Source organism: Anoplolepis gracilipes, chromosome 2, assembly GCF_047496725.1.
Source record: "Anoplolepis gracilipes chromosome 2, ASM4749672v1, whole genome shotgun sequence".
In the NCBI taxonomy this organism is placed as follows: Eukaryota; Metazoa; Arthropoda; class Insecta; order Hymenoptera; family Formicidae; genus Anoplolepis; species Anoplolepis gracilipes.
The window spans coordinates 5580578-5596282 of NC_132971.1; the positions used below are offsets into that span (position 1 = coordinate 5580578).

The following is a 15705-nucleotide window of genomic DNA, read 5'->3' on the forward strand; positions in this document are numbered from 1 at the left end:
TCATCTGTGACAGTATCAGAGAGACGAGAGAGCCAAAGCGTAGTAGTTACAGTCTAAGCAGAATGTCAACGACAGTAGAAAGAACGGTAATATCGTCTTCGTCGCGGTCGCGGTCGTAGAAACGAGGATAAAATCCCGCCGCTGATGGCTTAATAGCCTCAACGTTTTGTAACGGTAACCTCGGGAATCTCACAACTTCGGGATCTTTCGCACGTACATGCCCGCCGGCAACCGAGAAGAGAAATGTTTTTACGCGCCTTCGAAACGACAAAGATCGTTCGCGTTCATCGCGCTATGGACACACCTACACACACACACACACACATATACATATATATGCACACACAAGATACATGTATGCGAACGTGTACAGAGAAAATATTTTTCTGTCGGACAGTTTTGTTCGACAGCAACAGGGCGCAATCGGAAAAGTCGGACTGTTATATTTGACGCGTTTTGCTGCAATTGTCAACTACCGACAGTTTATGGCTCAGAGAGTTGGGTATGAGTGGTTGCAACTTGCGCTGGTCGAACAATGCTAGGTAATCCGACAATGGATGTCAATTATACACTAGAGTTTAGAATATCAAATTTTATATTAATATTCGAAGAGCAGTTATTGTGATATATAATCTGTTCCAGAATTCGTTAAACCGGTAATATTATAATGTGATTAAACACAATTTATTCCGTTTTATATAACATTTATTGTTAAAAAAAATTATTAAAGAAGCATATATTATATATTTTAAATTAAAACATTGAAGAACACAAACACATTAAAAACATGATCCGTAAGAAAAACCAAGAAAGTGCATTTGTCGGAGGACGTTTATTTTATTTTTCGCGCCCATATTTTTCACTCGAGGAATCAATTTAACTATACCAACCCCGTTTGTATGTATATGTGTATCTGTTTTCCTGCTGCACGTGTGTGCGCATCGGTTTCTCGTTAAAATAAATCGAACCAGCTGAAAAAACTATGCACAGCTCTTTTCCCTGAGGAAAAGAGAGTCTGCATTCACGTTGTCCGAGGGTAAAGGATGCTTCCGGATCCTTCAGGATACAAAGGAGCTGGGCGGACGTTGAGTAAACGCCACGAGTCAAAACTAACGAATGAAACGTCTTCGCTCCGCCTTTTTCGCGCGACAGTGTAAATTCGGCATTGTGCTCCTTGAAAAATGCCGCTTCCAGGAAACTTTCCCTGGGAGTTCTATTTCCGCTCTACATTTTCTGCACCGCTATAAAGGCCTACATCCGCCAATCCGACTGCCTTTTTCTCGTACGCTCCATTTTATCGTTTCTTTTCCGCTTGATACTCTTTTTTTCCTTTTCTCTCCTTTCCATATCTTTCTCTCTCTCTCTCTTTCTCTCTCTCTCTCTCTCTCTCTCTCTCTCTCTCTCTCTCTCTCTCTCTCTCTCTTTTCATTTGAGGTTTCATCGGGGTGATTTGATCACCGTCACATACCGGAAAGGTCGCTTTTGTACGCACGTTACCGGTAACACGTCGCTAACTCTATCGATTAAGGTAAACGGGGTTGTGACAGGTATGTCGTTTTTCATGGCGCGCCCTTATACCAAGGACATGATCCTTTCTGTGGTACCGTTGTTGGAGCACGTCGACCACGATCAATGGCCATGATTATGCGGGCAAGAGGTTCATTAGAGATTCTCTCGCGAGAAATAAGACGAAATAAACAAATTACCAAAGTAAAGCAAAGCAAAGAATATTTTATTTCTTAAATGTTTTGTTAATTATTAGAAATAATAATATTTAATCTTCTCTCTAGAACAGATTTAAAATTTTCGATTGCATCTTGAAAGAGACTTCGCAATCAAATTATGCGTCTCGGGTCTTTAAATATTTAAATCATTGTTGTAAACAATGATTTCCATTGATCCAGATTGAAACCGGAATAAAATACCTTTTTTTCGGATTACGATGGGATTACACCAAGTCAATTTCTGTAAGTGGATTACAAGAGAATGGAATAGTTCGTAAACTGTATAAAATGGAACGGTTCACCTTACGTACTCCCGAGCGAGCGGACTCGTAATAGGGGACATTTACTCATAAAACATTGTACAGTCGGCTCTGAAGAAAGTGCGAGAATTTCCAACAAACAACATCTAGTTTTGCGATTTCGTTTATCACTGCTTTTCTCAGGCACCATTTACCCATTTTCTTCTCAAACGCGCTAAGAACTCGCACCCTTCACGCAATCGGCGCTCCCGCAACACGAACGATGCAATCTACAACCTGTCCCGCCACTTTGTCAAGCGAAATTAACCTCCTGCTAACCGTCCTCGAAGAAAAAGACGCCAAGTCTAAATGCTTGGTCTGGAAAAAACCTCGAACAATCTTAACCGCGGTCATTATAAACACTTACACGAAAGGTGCACAATGGTGTTTCAAGACATCGGTTAGTTTGAAAAGAGTATAACGAGCGAAACTGCCATTAAAAAGTATCAAGATACTAGGTTCTAACAATATGACTTATGAAACAGCTGCGCGTTTGAGATTTATTAACATTTAAGGCATTATAATTTAGAAGGCGGGACAAAAATTTAAAAACAAGAAAAATATGGTCTAATTAATTAAAGTAATATAATATGTATTTTATTTTATCATTATTTATTTTATTATTAATTATTTATTTTCTTAAAATGCTTGCTGTCTCTCTCAAATATAATTTTCACAGAATAATGATAAAATTATATTTTTCTATTATAGTTATATTTCATAAAAATTTTATGTAAAATATTAAAATTTTATATTTCATTTCATCAAATAAAATTAAGTCGACATCGCTTCTATATAAATCATAAACTCAAAACGCTATGCATTCATGATAACAAGTTGAAAGCTGTAACGCAGTAAATAAGGAATTTCTTGGCTCTCTTACAAAATTTAATAACAGCAAATTGATACTCATCTCCACTTATTATACGAAGCGGCTCTCTTACACATACTTGCTGCAATTTTCAAGGATATTGTCGCCCATCTCTAACTGTTTCCTTAGAACTGATCTCCTGTCTAGCGTACACGAGAAATAGCGCATTTAACAGCTGAGAATTCGCGTAAGTGCATCCTGAGAGGAAAATTTTCAGCATTACATAAAATGAGACGAAGAAAGAAGTAATGAAAAATAATAAACTAAATGCAATTTGTTACTTCAATGTATTTTCTCGTTTCATCATGCAACAGTATTAAATATAAATTAAATATAAAATAAGCCAATAAAATAAACATTCAATATAAAATATAATTAACCATTAATAAATAATAATGTTAAAAATATAAGTAATTTTAACTAATTTTTAATTCCTTCGAGCGATATAATTTCCAATATATTTTGTATAAGCGCGTGATCTGCTTCTTTTATTTATGATTTATATATCTATTAATTCATCTTGCGTACATTTACCGATGCTTTGAAATGAGAGATCTGGAAACATTGTCGGTTTTTCATAACTACGCTCGAGGGTCCAGTAATAACCAACATTATACATGAAATTTCGATAACTTACTTTACATATAATGTGAGTATATGTTTAAACAGGGAAACTTCCAAATATTATTTTCCAAAATTCGCTAACTATACAAGTTCGCTGCTTGTATAATCGTTTCGACTAAATTGAAATGATCCGTTTGCATGCAACTTTATCTTAACAATCAGCGTTGTTAACTAAACGCTTACTCTCTCTCTCTCTCTCTCTCTCTCTCTTCCCTCTCTCTTTCTCTGGATCAATACATTACAAATAATATAAAGAACAAGAAAAAAATATGTTGTTAAATAAAGAAAAATAAATAAAAATATATGTCTCTTTTTGTTATAAAATAATAAAAAAGTTATTTATTTTTTTTATCGGAATATCATTTACTTTATAAAAAATTGCCAAATGCTACCACCAATACTAAAAACCGTCTCTACAGATCGGAAATATCTAGTAAGAGATTAAACGAGCAACTTTACAATCTTATTTTCTTCCCAAGTTTCTTCGCCACTCAAACTCGTTTGATCACTTCAACACCTAAAATGTCATTTCGATGATCAGAGAGCCGATCAATGTAAATTGCACATCGAAACAAAATTTACGCAGTTGAAAAGTCGTTTACAAAAGAATAAGAAGGTGCGAAGGAAGAAATAAAAGAGACAGAGGAAATAATGGAGAGAACGAGGGTGAAGTCCTACGGACTTTTCAAATGGAAAACCTCTGACTCAACAGAGATTGTCGCGTCACAAGTTCCCTCATAACGAAGTTTCTTCCTCAGCTTGGTACGTGATGCACGTATGTGGTTCTCCCGATTTTACCACTATCTAGCATGATCCCGCCACCTCTTTTTCATTCTGCCGACAGCGACGGCTAATGGATTTAACGACCCAGCGGAAAGCCGGACGAATCCACGGGCGCAAAATCTTCCGGTCGCGGAAAAGCGGCCGTGAAGAATGTCCAGGATATAAGTAGGATTTATAAGGCACCATGGTACATGGAGGTTGAGGAAAAGAAAAGGATTCGTAGAATTCGCCAATGAAGCGAGTTAATTAAGACATTGCTTCCAAGAGCGCATCGTCGTGACCGAGAACGATGCTATTTTTTACAAACGAGCATTCCACGGTATTTCTACCATAAAAATGCCAAGATATTTCATAGCAGACTTTATTTCCCTCTGCCTGAGGCAACGTTTTTTTATGTCTGACGAAATACTCTTGAATATTGTTAAAATAAATAGCTATTTATAAAACCGAATATCTATACAAACATGTAAAATATATGCATATTTTATTCACATTATTAATGCGTTCTATAATTAAAATTTATGTTATAATTAATTTCATAATTAAAAATATATTTTTCAGTGAAAATAACGCGAGCCATCCCATGTTGTTTATGGAATATAATAATTGCGTGAAATATTAGGTGGAAAGCACTGATTGCAACGGAAAAATTCTCTTTTAAGAGGCATACTTTTAAAGTTCAACATTTATAAAAGCATAATTTTTATGACTTTTAATTATGACTTTATTTTAGGTGGGAAGGAAAGGGACTATAATATATACATATAATGTGCGTTTGAAACTTTCGGGAAGAGGAAAAAAGAAACAAGAGAGAGATATAAAAAAATTGAGTAGTGAATGCAAAATTATCTAGCGGTGTTTTCTATGTGCAGGATCCTGTCGCGCATTTGGTAACATGACGCGGTTAACGTTGCAAAGAGGAAATGCTCGTCTTTGAGGACCGACCTGTTCTCACCGTGGCTTTGTCAACGCTCTTTGTATGATTTAATGAGCAAGTCCGCTTATCGTGTTGCATCTTTTGATAGCTATGCTTTTTTCGAGCTACACCAGCACATTTTGTTGTAGGCTAAAAAGGTAATTCGTTAACTGAGAATAATATGATGTCATATATCTACGATATTTTGTAGTCTTTAGTATACTACGATAAATGTGAGCATGATAATATTTAACGGCAGATTAGTTCTTTTCTAATTTTTTGAATTTATATAGCCTATGTATCATCACTACAAAATTAATTTCATAATATTTTCTTTTTTCCTTTTCTCATAATTTCACCGATATGTATGATTTAAAAGAAAAAATAACAGTTTATTTGCGGGAAAAATAAATTAATAAAAAGACTATGTCTGCTTTTATCACATCAGCAATTAACTACGTCACGCTTAAGGACTGCGCAGGGCGAGGTAAAGGACCTTCGTGGAACTCCACAGCTGGCGAACACGCGAAATGAAAATCAGGGACGCTCAGGGTGCATCTCATTCTCTGATCTACAGTACTACGAGTTAATGCACCCTTTGATGCACGAAACTAGCTTTGTCATCGGAAGAGACGCTGAGGAAATTCGAGACATTCGCCTCGATACTTTGTCTTAATCAACGTCAAATTACCACAGCACCGTATTACGATGTGCAAAAGTCAAATATATAACAATTAAGTGATAGCTTCTGTCTGAAAGACTGATATTGGAAATGGAAATATTATTTATCTCTGTCGGCGCGCGCGTGCAAAATTATATTCTTGTAGTAATTTTTGGAATGGTAAATAAATATTTTTCTTTTGTATGCTTTGATATGATACAGTACAGAAATTGTTACAATAAAATTTCTTTTCTATTAATTATACTGGAAAGTATGAAGACACTAATTCAATAATTGTTTATTAAAATCGTTATAAGTCATTACTCTGTAGTTTTAAAACGAGGAAACTTGCATTGCATAAGAAAATAAATACAAATTTAAATGCAACGATCCGCTTCACAATCTTTGCGCAATGCAAGTGTTACAATCAAATTGAAAAGGCGGATGTAATCTGTAAAATATCGAATCTCGAATAATTTACAAATTCTAAATATCGAAATATTACATTGTATAAGAGAAGAATTAATTGCATTGTCTCGCTGATGATCAAAGAAACCGGAAACAATCGCTTTTAAAGTCATGATGCAATGATCATTTTGAGTCATTATCGCCGCTTTCTATAAATATAGCTTATACAATTGACAATAAATTAATGTAATATAGCATATCCGAAAATTATTAGAAAAAAATTCAATAATCTTGAAAAGTGCTCTATTACAATTCATAAATTTATATATCATATTTTTATTTTCCTTTTTTATAATTAGTTTATAAAATATATATTATAGTTGCATAGATTAATCTTTTGACATTTTACTAAAATGTTTACATCTGATGTCACATAAGACAAAGAAATCTAATTTATAATGATCCAACTATGATAAAAAGGAAATAAGAGGAAAAGTTACTATATCTCTCATAATTTTTAACGATGACAGGATGGTATTTTACATCACTCATCGAGATAGTACATCTGAGTCTGTAATTGGCTGTGGATGCATCTACGACTGTATCGAGGCACTGTAGCTTTACGGAAGAAAGCTGCTACGGCTTGGACAACGTAATCTCTTTACTTTTTCTTAGGCCTCCCCTTTCTCCCCTGTATGAATTATGGGGATATTACCATGATGGCGCGGAAGGCGAGAAGAAAGGGGACGTTCGCCCGTGGCGGCGCGAGTTACGCAGAGGTTGTTCATCACTTGTGCATGCGCTGGAGAAGAGATGTAAAACAAGACGCCGTCTTGTTTGTCGCAATTTCCGCGCTTTTTCCCCCTATCTCCGTCGAGGTAATTTCCGTCCATGAGACTCCGTGACTGAACGATCACCCGGCCGATACAATCGATTCGAAATTTGCTACTTTAACGAGAGAAAGAGAGAGAGAGAGAGAGAGAGAGAGAGAGAGAGAGAGAGAAAGGGGGGGGGGGACAGTCTTATGCGGAAACGACGCGTTTTGAAGATCGTTATCTGGTTAAGTGACTCTATCGTGAGAACGGAAGTCTAGATTATTCGTGATTCGAGTAAAAATCTTGTTAAAAAGTGAAAAAGAGACGTGAGATTGGATTACGCTTATCATGTACCGCAAGATACGTTCTTGCACGAGGCTAACATGTAATCCAGTGTTCCAGCGGAACGTTTCGTAAAAATACTGATTACCTACCGACGTATGCATGATAAAAATAAATTGCCTTCGGTCACGGAAATGCATTTTCACGCTTCTCTGTGAACATTTTTCAAAACAGAATAAATTTTGCGGGACCGCAATGATGTAGATTGCAGATTTATGCGTGTGTGCGTAGCAAACGACACTGAACAGAAACTCGAGTTGTCGAGAAACTCACGAAACTTTGCTTTTATCTTCGAAAAGTTACTAGCGCGAAGGAAGGTGATAAAGCGAAGAATGGGCCGGACGATAAATTCCGTCGAGAGTATCTAGACACGAACGAAAAGATGACGTAAACGGCAAGGATTATCTTTATATACATCTACATAAGTATCCCTTTTTCTTGAAAACGTACGTTCGCATGTCGAACATCCGTTATTATTGTACACGAAATTAACCGGGAAAATATATGTGTTTTCTTAACTCGCGAATTTAATACTAGAACGATAAAACACCCAGCGTGTATTCTTTTTATTATGTAATATAAATTTTCTATAATTTGTAGCTTTTCAAAAAATTAAATTAGTAATACGTATCTTAAAAGAAATCGCGTGCCTTATCACGGAAACACAGCTGTTTTCTTGATTTTTATACTCAAAAGGACACAATTATTAAAGATAAATGCAAAGTGTAAAATCATAATCCTGAAAAGGATTAAATGGAATTCTGTACTACAATGCAACGCCGGACGATATTGGCAGCTAATCGTAATACCTGCCTTATTATGCGCATTTCCCGCTTTAGTCATTAAAGCATGAAAGCAAAACGGTTCGCGGGTATAAGGAGCGTACTGAAATTATTATCGAGCGCACGCCTCGCGCGTCGGATTATACCGCGCACACGAATAAATCTGCGGTCCATTGCGGTTTCGCGGTTGTTGTTACGACTGCCATGAGTAAAAGGCAGCTGTGGCGCTTGCTCCAGAGCGTTGCTATAGAAAATCACGAAAATCCGTGACTAGCAGAGACGATGGATTGGCCAATCGCACGCGACAGAGCGACAAATTGCAGAGACGATTAGTCTAATTTTGCCGTCTGCGGCGACCGAGCGCGAAATTAAGTTAAGCGACTTGCACGATTGCGAAATCTAGATGTGCCGCGATGAGTCGTTAACCGCGAGGATAATTGCGTTATCCTGCGTGCCGTAATAAGAGTTTTGCCGTCCCGGATATCGAGCGGCTTTTTACATAATGACTTTCCTAAGAAAATGTCGTCATCGGTAACAAAAAGCGCATATGACGTGTATAACTGCATATAAAAAAAGCAAAATCGAAATGTCAAATAAAAACAGGGAGACAGGTCTAAGGAAGTATCATTTAAAAAAAGAAAAGATAAGGATAGAAAATGTTTTGACTGTGTAAGATATAACTGACAAATTATCATCTGATATTGAAAGATAAATTTTGTGGTTTCACATTGGAAACCGATAGTAAGCACTTTACCGAGTCTTCTCCCTACGATGCGGGATTAGAGGGAAGAGTCCCGTTAAGGACTTCCACTGCTTCCGGTGTAAATCCACTCGAGTACGATCGACCTTGGCAATCGGCCAGAATCCGCGAATGGGCTCGCGATATTCCAAGTAATTCCGCCCGTGTGTCGACGACGTACGAACATTTATAAAAGAATGTCGATACCAAGTAGGGTTTGATTTCGCGGAAGAATAACTTTAATGCAGGGTGAAATAGAAATTTAATATTTTGTCGAGCAGTTTCAATTCGAGTATATTACTCCGACCGTTAAATTCGTTTGTCGGTAATTTCTCCGTCTGTAAGAAAATGTAATTTGAAAACTAAATTAAAATAAGAGCTTGAAAATAAGACGAGATTGAAATATTGAAATCGAACGGGACATTTTTGCAATTTGATATTTATTTCAGTTGACGTAATTCCGAAATGTTTATACATTTTTATATGTAAATGCAAAATTACGTCTTGATCGAAATAGTCTATTAAAATAATTTGACGAGAGATATTAGCCCGCAGATAAAATGGTGCATTGAGATTCTGAAGATCGCAAGCATAAAGCGCTCAGCGGTGGAAGGAAACAAAGCAAAATGCATCTCTCCTCTTCAGGCTATCGGGCAAAAAAAAGAGAGAGAGAAAGAGAGAGAGAGAGAAAGGGATTTACTTTCGTCTCGTCGGTGTAAGCTTTTGTGTCTCTGCGGCTGAAGTAAATAATCCGCAGACTCCATCATGCGCGAGTCGAGTCGACATCTTGAAAGCGAAGGGAGCTATTTTATTGCTGGCAAGGGGAATCGTTTGCGTCCCGCTAAAATTCAAATCTTCCGAAAATGCAGAGGAGAAGAAAACGGAAGAAAGAGAACAGGAAACGAAATAAAGATGCTTTAGCGTTTTGCGTTAGAAGAAGCATGAAATTGTTTTGCTTCAAGATATATGAGACAATGGTATATGAAATTTTGTACTTTGATTCTTCAGTCTTTGCTTCTTCAGTAACAGTGCCATTCAGATAATGTCAATAAATTCTTCTGTCATCTATTTGATTAATATAAATTGAAAATATAATCAATATTTTAGCTTATTTACAGTTCCATTGATATGTATATTCTTGAGCAATTAATTTGTTAACAATGTGTTTTTTTAAAACAATTTTTTAATCTTTTAATTTTTAATTACGTACGCAAATATAAATGTACATTTTTATATATATACTCGAGCGTGTGAATTTATTACGTTTTTTTCTTTTTTTTTTTTTTTAAGGGAGCTTATATTAATATCAAGTTTTTTCCTTTCAATAAGTAATTTATACAATCATCGCGATTAATAAAATTATTATATTGTACTATAAAACATTCTTAATTTTCCTTATTACGTATTAATGTAATAATTGCGAAGATACTGTGATTCAGCGAAAAGAAGCGAGGAGGAAGGAGGAAGCGGCGATAATTTGTATCTCCGTAGAGAGTAAATGCTGACCTTTCGACGGCATACTTTCCCAATGACGACGAAGAAGGTCTCTTCTCCCCTCCGTAACTGACCTCTCGTATCCTTTCTCAGATCCTCCTCCCTTCCCCTCGTCATCGCATCGCGGCATACATAGTTCAAGATCCAAGCCATCACAGCCTGCAATAATTCTCACGAACATTCGAGTAACATTCGTGCGAGATGTCACGCGGAATGTTGCGGGCTTTCGAGGATGCGTCAACGCGTGGTTTCACCTCAGTCGTTGCAAAATAGCATTGTGCAATTCGCTCTCGGAGAAGACTAACACTAAAGCTAAAGCGATAGCGCAGACAAATTTATTGCGCATGCATACAAAATAACCCATATAATTATGGAGAAATTTAAATATTTATAGTTTACTTTTATTTATACGAAAAAACGGCAGATATATTTTTCAGCAGCTTTACGTAATCCATGTTATACACCGGGACGATTATCCCGAACAAACAATTCAACTACCATTTATGCCACTAGAATTTCATCACAGGCTTCAAAGGTCAACGAGTGGCGAAAAGTAGAAAAGCACGAATGAGAGAAAATACGGAGGCATCTTAAATTTTTCGCGACTTTTGTTCCATTCCATTACCTCGCGCCAAACAAAAATGTTCCCCGCAAGGATTAACATAAAAACCTGACATCTCCGTCTATTCGTCCTCTTCTCGCCTGCTTATGCAAAAACAGCCTTTAAGCAACCATCACCCCTAAGACGCGCCGCGCATTCCCGAAAAGCTACCGCCATCCGGAATCGCCGCATAAAATTTCGCGGTACTTTCGTCGTACTACTGAATTTTTATTAGTTCGCGCATTAGCATATTATGAGACCGCCGAGTTTTATGAAAACGAGACGCGCGAGCTTTCGCAAATCCGACGATCCGTCGCACGGGGCCACGTCGAAATCGACAAACCGTTTGTCGCAGTCGTGGAAATTAGTCATCGTTTTTTCTCCGACGATTCAATGAAAAATTTATTGACCAGGAGAAATTAAACCCGCAAATATGTGATTAACAAAAAAAAATAACGACATGTTTATATAAAAATGTAATTTTTTGTCACGTTATTGTACGAAACATCGTCTCATAGTAATCGAGAACGGGTGATACACAATCGCGTTAGTGTTAAACCAAAACAATGTATACATGTGATGAAGCGCGAACAAATATTTGTTAACTTTCGCGTCAATAATTGATACGAATATTTCTTCGTTCGCGATTCAATACCGATAGCCGATAGTTATATACGTGACGACGATGGATCCCTGTGAAATTAAGCGGCATTGGTCACGAAGTCACGTACAGGCTTCCGACGAGTATTAACTACGATCGAGCTCGTTATCTTCGATGTTATCGCGTCGTCAGAGCAAACGTTTGCGTTACCGCAAATAGCGAGCTAGTTCTCCGACGACGACTTCAGCTGGATGTACTTAATCCATCGATCTGCGAGGTATTACGACCGAAGAGGATCGTAGGTAGAGTAGGTACCGCAACGGTCAATAACACGATTTCGACACTCGCGTGAAATTAATGCACCTATTCGTAATTTTTAGTGTGTTAGAGTGCAATCTGATAACGAGAGAGAAGTAACATCTAATTTAACGCTAAAGCAATACAAACAAGATTCGTAAATTAAGAATAATAATTATTTATACAAATTAATAATTTAATTATTCGCGCAGATTGTTATTCGCGACGCTATACAACAGTTAATGAAATTTTGTTTTTCAAAAACAAAATAAAATTAATTAAATTACTGCACCAATCTTGTATTAATGACATTCATGTATATAGGAAAGTAATACATATATTAATACAAAATAGGTAATTCAATTACGTATGTATATATAACAGAGTTATTGATTTCATAAGGGAATTGCAAATATATACGGATCAAACATTACGTAATGCATTATTAATTCACGAGAATTCTCAGTGGCACCCACGCACCATATTAAAATTATTATAAAATGTAGTATGTTTGTATGTGCAGGCTAATTAATGATTTTTATTTTCGCGAAGCGCTAAATTAAAAAACTCAGATACAATTATACATTTTTTTTTCATAAACGTGACGTTAATTGATCCTATAATGGTCATGATTGTGTAACACGGATTAAGATCTGTCTCGTGTGTCACACTTGCAAAACTGTGTATGCAATAATAAATAAATTTCGTTGAAGAAAATATTACACAACTGACGAATAAAAGAGAGATTATTATAAAATAACATATGCGTATGAGATCAATCGATATTCCAATACATCACAAAAGACGAGAAAGACAAACCAGGATTTTATAAAGCGGTCATGATTGATTGAGCAAGCAAAGAGAAATTATGATAGACACGTGTTCTCGAGGCGCCTGGTTATAGACAAATGTCAAATGACATTTCTCCTCGGACAAGCCTTGTAGATTTGCAGCATTCTTGCAATGAATTTCATCTAATTATCCTTATTATCCCGTGATCACCGTGATGCCGCGTAAGCACCACAGTGCGCTTTATTAATGACGACATTTCGCGCGGGAATTTCGAGCTTTTCGCAAACTGCAATCGCGCGTACCTGAGTTTTTTGTTCGACGGCAGGACACGTTTCATCTTATGGCAGCGCAACGGCCGTGCAATTAGCGAAACCGCAGACGTAATCGTCCCGAGAGATTGCCCAATTTAAATAATGTTTGCTCGCCCCATCCTCTTTCATAAGAACAAAAAACAGAGTTTGCTCTTTTGTTCACTCGCTACGTCAAAAAAAAATATATAATAAAGCGCGCCATGCAACCAGATCAATATCTACAGCCATCGCCAATAATTTTTAAACACAACCCGAGTTTATTCATATTCCAATCTCGCATTTAAAACTCGCTGTAAAGAGTAAAATATATTCTTATTTTTTTTTTATTAAAAAAATTGTCATGTCAAAAGCTTAGATTTTTCTATAGATTTAGAGTCTATAAAAAGCAAAATTGTTTAAATTAATCTCGCGTATCAGTAATTTTTTTTATTTATTAACGAAAACAAAGTCTCGTGGACTGGATGCAAGAATGCAAGTAATTCCAACTTTCCCTCATTCTCACTTCTAATATGTCAACTGATAAAAGTATTACGACGGTTGCAACTTTCGAAAGAACCTCCGGATACACGGACGTTTATTTTCGCGTTTCTCTCGCATCTCTTAAAAGTGGGAAACTACATTTATTGTATATATTGTGGCGAAGAATTGCGCGATAAATTATTCACCGTCTTTATACGCGCATTAACTATACAGATATATCCATGAAATGTCAATGAGATGTCAATGAGAGATATAATCTTCATTATATCTTCGTAACATCTTTTCAATACTTTCTTGTCTTTATCTTTTATTTTCATAACTACGTATACACAGATTTATCTCTTTAATACTAAATACATATTCTTATAAAATATTTCTAAAATTGTCGATAAAGTTCAACTTTTTTCCGATTATACATATATTCTTGTTCTAGAGGACTTTTCTTATCTTTCACGATGTATTTTCTGAGATCCGAAAATACAGTAACTGAAAGTACAGCAAACTGGAATTTAGCTACCGCAATGATTTCATTTCTGTTTTCGCGACGTTACTGGTTGCTGTAGTTCTATCGAAATAAAATGATTGCAACGCTGTATCCTTTTGCTATGCGCAAAGTCCTTTGGCATGTCGAACTCTGTCGAGCCCCAGAGTTATACTAGAATTCAGAAATTTTGGCAGATGTCTAAAAAAAAACCCACCACGAGTGTTTTTTTTTATCTCCTTTTCTCCCCTCTTTCGTGACATTGAGTGGATAGATTATATATATCTAGGAAGTCCTGCTACTGCTGTCTATTCCAATATTTCTTTTTACTGTATATTTTAGACTTTTCCGATAATACACGGTCGTTCGAGAAAATTCTTTTTTTAACGCATCGTGAAAGAAATTACTCCTATCGACTAATCGCGAGTCATGTATATTCTATGTCACGTAAACGCCACGCGGACGAATTTGCATTTCAAATGCTCTTACGAGAAACGACTCGGGAAAGTTTAGACTGTAGTAACATCATATAATACATCGTATGAGTTTATCATATATATTAAAATATATTTGTGTAATAAAAAATTTCTGTAAAATTATGTATGTATATTCAACTGAATTCAATTATATAAAATATACACACAAAAAAAAAATAAAAATTTTTGAATATAACAATTGTGAAAAATTTGCATTACATCTATTCATTTAATATATCATATCGCTAAATTTTTCTTTTTTATTTTCGCAAAATAAATATTAATGCTAAAATAAATTATTCATTCTCTTTACACATGATATTTAATTTTAGATAACTTTGATCAGAAAGAGCTGAATTAGCGACCGCAGAGATGCTTTTAAACTTTATAAGATCAATTGATACTGCGACTAATTAAACCATGAAAATAATAAAAAGTACTTTGTAAAAGAATGAATAGAGTAAAAGTACAGAACGGTGGAGACACTGGCAGGCGTGTACGGAACTTCCATCTAATTATATCGCCTAATTTGAGAAATCTACTTAAGGAATCGAGTAATCTACGCGAAGCACCTCTCGTAATGATCTCGTTTGCCAGTACGAAGAAGCGGAACTTTCTCGTCCCAAATCGATCGGCGCAGCTGGAAGTGCGATAAAAGTACGTTATCTGGCATCGCCATCGTCGGGATGGATATATTTTATAGTTCGATCGCGTAGGTAAGCACGTAATTGTAAGCTCTGCGAGAAAGCTCGACATAAATGAGACGAAAAATAAATTTATATTTTAATCGAAACGAGAACCTTGGCATTTCTAGACATGTAACGCTAATACGTATTTCTTAATAAGATATGTCCATCAGTTCCCCAATTTTAATGGAAATTGATAGCTTGTGTCTCAAATAAATATAACCTTGAGTTTTTTGTGGGTTTTGTTATTATAATCAAATCATAAAGTCACGTTGTCACGTTTTTAAATTGTATTTGCGTGGAATAATATCGAAAATCAGAAGCAAAACAAAATTCGTGAAACACTGATATAATTATTTTTAAGGAAATATTAATTCAATTAATTATATATTAATTTGTTATCAATTGCATCTAATTCATTGGCGTCACACTTTATGAAATATTGATAATATGTAATAATGTGTAAAGTCAGATCAATCAATAAATAAACATAATGATATGACAGTTATGTAATAAATAATT

At 35.8% G+C, this 15705-nt stretch overlaps 1 protein-coding gene across 8 annotated transcripts in view; it reads right to left on the bottom strand.

The window, feature by feature from the left end:
• Positions 1 to 15705, bottom strand: part of Pgant9 (polypeptide N-acetylgalactosaminyltransferase 9) — a 207426-nt gene that overhangs the window by 118826 nt on the left and 72895 nt on the right. Inside the window, exon 1 of one of the 8 annotated variants that reach the window (XM_072911678.1) lies at positions 10471 to 12137. The exons of the other annotated variants lie outside the window; for them this stretch is intronic. The gene's annotated coding sequence lies outside the window, so the exon portion shown is untranslated. Of the gene's footprint in view, positions 1 to 10470; positions 12138 to 15705 lie in introns of those variants that run through there. 8 annotated transcript variants of the gene reach the window in all.